The sequence below is a fragment of the Hyposmocoma kahamanoa genome, unplaced genomic scaffold (assembly GCF_003589595.1).
Source record: "Hyposmocoma kahamanoa isolate Upper Pololo Valley unplaced genomic scaffold, ASM358959v1 63, whole genome shotgun sequence".
Lineage (NCBI taxonomy): Eukaryota > Metazoa > Arthropoda > Insecta > Lepidoptera > Cosmopterigidae > Hyposmocoma > Hyposmocoma kahamanoa.
This window is the reverse complement of record NW_020653851.1, coordinates 10,726,345-10,732,344: the sequence shown is the minus strand read 5'-3', so window position 1 is coordinate 10,732,344 and position 6,000 is coordinate 10,726,345.

The following is a 6,000-nucleotide window of genomic DNA, read 5'->3' as shown; positions in this document are numbered from 1 at the left end:
AAACTTTTACATATTTTAAAAACTATATGACTTTTCTCATCAAACTCAACTATATGGTCGTGTATATATTCTTTTTGGAATAAAATTTAATATAATACTAAATCTTAATTTTTACTTAAAATAAAAAATTACCACTAACGTTAGGTGAAAATAGACACATGTTGAAAATGACTGATAATTATGCGTAACTAGTTAATAGAACTAGTCGCGAACCTTGAATCTACTATTGTACACGTGTCATTACAATCCGACGTTTTTCATTGATTATTTTCATTTATTATTATTTAATAATAATTTATAGTAATTTATTATTTTTATTTATTTATTACTTTGAACAATTATGACTAGCGTATCGAAATTCAAAAGTGATTTATTAGTTATTTACTTGTATTGAGGACGTTTAAAGCCAAAAGGTTATCAATTCGTAACGGAATGTTATAAAATTCCGTCGTTAACGTTTAATTAAGTGTCATAATTATGAGGAAACAGCATCGTGTGAGGGTCTAGTGTTGTAAATAGTGCTGTAGTAATCACTCTAGCAGCTCAAGTTTTGAAAATTAAGATTCTGTAAATTTATGTATGCTGTCTTAGCCTCAGCAGCGCCCCTTACCTACCTAGCACCCGGTTGCAACCTCTACCTTGGCGCGTCTAAGCTGGTATGGGATTAAACTTGACTACTGGGAGGATTTAAACAGTATCTTCTTTAAAAATATCTCTGTTCCATTTCGATGTCAATTTCGTGTTTTATACTAATCAATGATAAATTGGTTGATTTACTAAGTTATTGTGTTTTTTTTTAATTATTGAAAAAACCACACATAAAAATAATCACATTAAATCGTAAAATAAGTAAATCACACTAAAAGTAATAAATACTGAATGAAAGGGTTGACGTCTTTGTGTTGAGCTGGCAACCGGGCACAAACTTTAATCAAAATCATGGTACTTTTAACCCACTGATATAAAATTTATAGTTTCAGGGCGAAAATCATTTGTATTTTTGAGTTTTTTGATTATGTCTGAGAAGAGCAGTGAGCTATGAGAGGTCTAAAGTCGCTCGAAACCGATCGTGTAACTTGAGCACTGACAGCAAAAGCCCTGCAACAAATAAGTTACTTTATCCGTTTCTAATTATTTACGTTTTGGAAGAAGGAAATAATTATATTTTTTTGGAAATAGAATTTCGTCAAATTCAAAAATAGTAAACATTAAGACTAAAGTAGATTTCTGTACAAGATTTATCTAAACTCTCATAGTTAAACAATCCTTTTCAGGGTCGTGCTGGAATAAATTAATTAATAAATTAATTGGCATCAATCTCTTCAGAAACTTTTTGTGACAAATAACTTATCTTAATGGTGATTGAAATTTTCGGAATCAGCATAGTTATAGGCATGAATTCACGTCCTTAAATCACGATACATAATTAAACGGGGTATTTTCTTTGTTTTAATTTAATTAATGCTCTAACAAATCCTCTTTGAAGTGATTACTTACTTGGAGATTTTTCGACGGGTCAGAAATAGGTATGTATTTTGGAGACTACAGTTTTTTATACCATAGTTATCTTAAGCAATTTCCTTACTTAGAGGTATTTATAACAATCTACATATTAGGTTCACTGATTTGTGAGTAAATTTTCATTTTAAGTTATATTCCGGGTTGGTGGTTTCATGAATAAAATTATTGTTTCTTATACAGTCCATACAGCCCATACAGTTTCGTTGTAAAATATTACAAATACGTAGTTATTAAAGTATGTACCCAGGTAAAATAAACAAAACACAGAGAAAATAGATTATCTAACTATCAGCATTAAGGTAATATTTAAATAATTCCGATATAAATTGTCCCACGGCTTCTATAGCTTGTACTGGAGTTGGTTCCGGTGCTAATGATTGTTTAGGCCAATCTCGTTTCTCGTTAAACCATCTGACTATATCCGGATACACTTTCGTTTCATTAATTTCTCTTCTCTTGTTAATAAATTCACAAAACGTACAAAGTGGGTCACTGTCTGCACTTTCGCCAGGATCGTGAAAACTATAATATCTGCGCCATTTGAAGAAATCATAATATTTTTGCTTGTGTGTAATAACATCGTTAATTGTTGTTGCTAAAGCATCTGGTCCGAGGGCTAGAGCATTTAAGTACATACCAGGAGGCATGAATCTAAAAAAATACAACAGTATTATACTGAGCGCAAACATTTTATAAAAACAATTTTTTACAATACATACAATAAAAGTCCTATAAACTGTGTGGTCCCAGTAATGTTACCCTATATATTTTTTCATTAAGGTTTATTTTCAGGTGGGGCACTACAGTGAAGCTAGGTTCGAGGATTGTACAATCCCGACCGGAAACTAAACCTTAATAAAAAATAGGTTAACATTACTGGGTACCTAAAGTATTAGGTATTAAATATTATATTGAATTATTCTTTATCGCCCATTAAAAATTACGATGATAACACAAAACAGTAATGTAAGTATCACAGAATAAGCCAACGTACTACGAAATTGTTACTTAGCAAAGGCCGCTTGTTGGCCTTATTGCTAAGTAGCAATTTCTTCCAGGCAACTTTAGATTGAAACATTTAACTGTCCAAGATATTCTTAGAATCTCGTATCAAGTATCTTTTATCTCAGTGCTGCATCACAGATTACAAAAGATAGAATTTGGACAATTAATAACCATCGACAAAATAATATTTTCCTTGGCACTTACATAAATAAATAATTACGCACCTGCTGTAGTTTGCAGCCCCCAATACCACCGGCACTGCATAGTGTTCGACAGCTGTCAATAATTTTTCTGTTACGTAATCGACGCTGAATGAATTCTCAAAGGACAAATAGAAGTAATAATCTGTTTCTATTAACGCATAGCATTCCTCCATAAATCCTCTAGGACATTTCATATTTCCACAATCTCCAAACATATCGATCCTATGCCCAAATTTGTTCAGCGACGCGTTTAAACCGATGAAGAAAGCAAAGCGTTCACTAGGTGCGTTGCAATGCGATACAAACCATGCTCCAGCGATTTTTTTGTTTCGGAGTTTACTTTTAATATAATGACTGATCGGTTTCATGTCGTTTTCATCCATCCATTGCATATCGATTTTAGGTCCTATTATTTGGTTTTCTTTGTTCCTTACTACTATATATGGACAAACAAGATCGGAGTTTAGTTTGTATGTCCAGGTCAAATTGAAGAAGCCATCAAAGGTTGTTCCCTCTAATGGATAGTTTGAGGAAGATTCTAAACTACTAAAAACAAAGATTTGTTTTGGAGATCGTTTGTACGGTAGTAAATATACATCGCCTCTAGTGCCTACCGCATTATATAATAGTACATCGAAATCTGTTATATCATCGAAATAATTTGCGTCATTTGATATGAAACAGTTTTGATATGAACAATTTTTAGATGTAAAAGACGCTTTCTCTAATGCTATGTACACAAACGGTGCTTTTATGTCAGTTCCCATTAGTATGTAAATCAACCCGTTCTCCTTTTTCATTCCATTCACGGACAACGTTATAAACAATATAAGAGTTCTAACAATATAAGAGTATATCATTTCGTTTATTGCAACCATTTTGTAATTTATTCTATTTTAATTCGTACTATTAGCAGTAATTCGATTGCACATTTCACATAGACACAGTAACAAACGAATACAGTATTTATTAATAAATCTAGGGCTAACAGAAATCCTACTCGGTCAGTCTATTAAGTGTTATTGAATAAACTAATGAGATGGGGCGGAAGTAAAAATTTTTATGGTTCCAGTTAATAGAAAACAATGAGGATCAGATTTTCTTAATCCCTATTGTTTTATAGGTTGACGACCTATGTAATTGTCAGTAGGTTTATCGATTAGGTAAATATTTTGATTAATTAAACCATAAAAATAAAAAAAAAACAATCACAGATTTGAAAATATTGACACTACACCTGTAGCATTCCTCATTGATTGCAGTCATGTTTACGTGTTGATCATAACGTCTCTCGAAAAGATGATCGACCTAAATTGTATTATTTATTTATGTGCTCTATTAAAAATGTCTTTATTGTGTAATGTAATGAATTTTACATTGACAGGAGTTACTTTAGAGGAAATCGTAATTTTGTTTTCTTAAATTCACGACGTGGTCGTTGATGTTAATGCGTTTGTCTACAATATACCTATTTACTTGAAAAGCCAGAAATTGTGGGAAATCGAGATACACAGTGTATTTCTAGTTTGTTTTGGGAAAATAACCCAGAGTATATACCTACCTACGGGGAAAAATAAATAAATACTTCTAGTCTTTAACATTGAACTACTTATTAAAATTGGACATTCTATTCAAGAGAGACTTTTCAGTGAAATTATGATTGAGTTAAATATATAAAACGCAAAAATTCGCAGCTCCATTGGTGACCGCAGCATCAAAAATATAGGAAAAATATCTGCGCCATTGACATTGGTGTCCGTATGTTTCCTTATGGACGATTTTGAGTTGCATGCGCATTAGATCATGCATATACAACATTTCATTCTCCTCGTAATGCTCCTACAAAGTAACTAATTTCTCGTATTGACGCATTTAATACCACAGTAGTGGTGTTGTATATTAGTTCCTCTGGTTTAGTGAAATAATTTATATTATATTATTTATATGTAATCATAATCATAATCCTTCGAAGTGCTGTAAGAGCACAGGGTTATGATTGCTTTGTTAGTTTTTACAATTTTATATTTAGAACTGTTTAAAAAATAGAAGGTTGTTGTCAAATGAACATCAACAGAGTCCCAGAAAGACTTCTTACCCTACAACAGCAACATCACATTGTCCTCTCCACATGAAAATAAACATAAAAATTGAATGAACATATTTATAAAGATACAACACTAAATAACTTATTACTTAGTACAAATATAAAAAATTATTCAAGAATTTCTCCAACCTATTTACGTGAAAAAGAACTTGCCTACCAGACCTACTCACTCCTATCTTCCTCACAACAGAATTGAGTCTACTCAACCGATTCTTTACTCTACACGGCCCTTTAAATAATCTTGCTAACTTTATGCTTTTATTGGAAACCCACCGAGGACAATACAACATTACCAAATCTCCTGGATGATATAAAGCTACTTTCGCTATATTATCAAAATTTCTTTTCTGTTTTGCCCACGCAAATCTCCTCAAATCCTATTCGTATAGAATCAATCAATGCTGCTTGTTTTGAAACCTTATCCTGTAATTCTCTGACTCAAAAATACTATTACTACGGTACAGACTTCAACGGTGCAATAATTATATTTAAATTACGCTCTTGACACACTTTCAAAATTCTTGTCAACATTCCGACCTATTCAACGATAACCTATCACAACTCTTAAATTTATTTTCGCCAAAGTAAAATTAATAATAGCTTTATTTACACTTAAGAAATTCTGCCCCAAGTAAAGGAGTTCATCATCGTCTTGCACTACAAGCAACATTGATGGATATTTGTTTCCATTGATTGTCAACGAAATTTAGGTGGACGCCTCCATTTTTATTTGCGTCCCGCCAACAACATGCAGTGGGAAATTCGGAGTTTCTTCGATCTGTAAGCGTAATATTTTCTGCAAAAAATTGAGAGGTTACCGAAACCGAAGCACCTGTATCCACCAATTCATTGCATTTTACATCATTAATATAAAGGGTTATAAAATCATACCAGTAGAAGAATCTAAATATTTAGTGACTGCCGTTGGTACAGAAGCCTTAGACCTAATTATTGACCTTTGCCATCCTGATAAACCGGTACAGACATCATTGAACAATATTGAAAAGTTGGTAGAAGAATCTTTCGCCCAAAAGGTCTGTTATTGCCGAGATAATGATATGACGCCGGTAGTACCGGTTATCAAAAAGTACAGTCAGATGCGTTTGTGCGGTGATTTTAAAAATACTCTTAACCCTGTTTTAATAAGTGACAAGTACCCAATTCCCA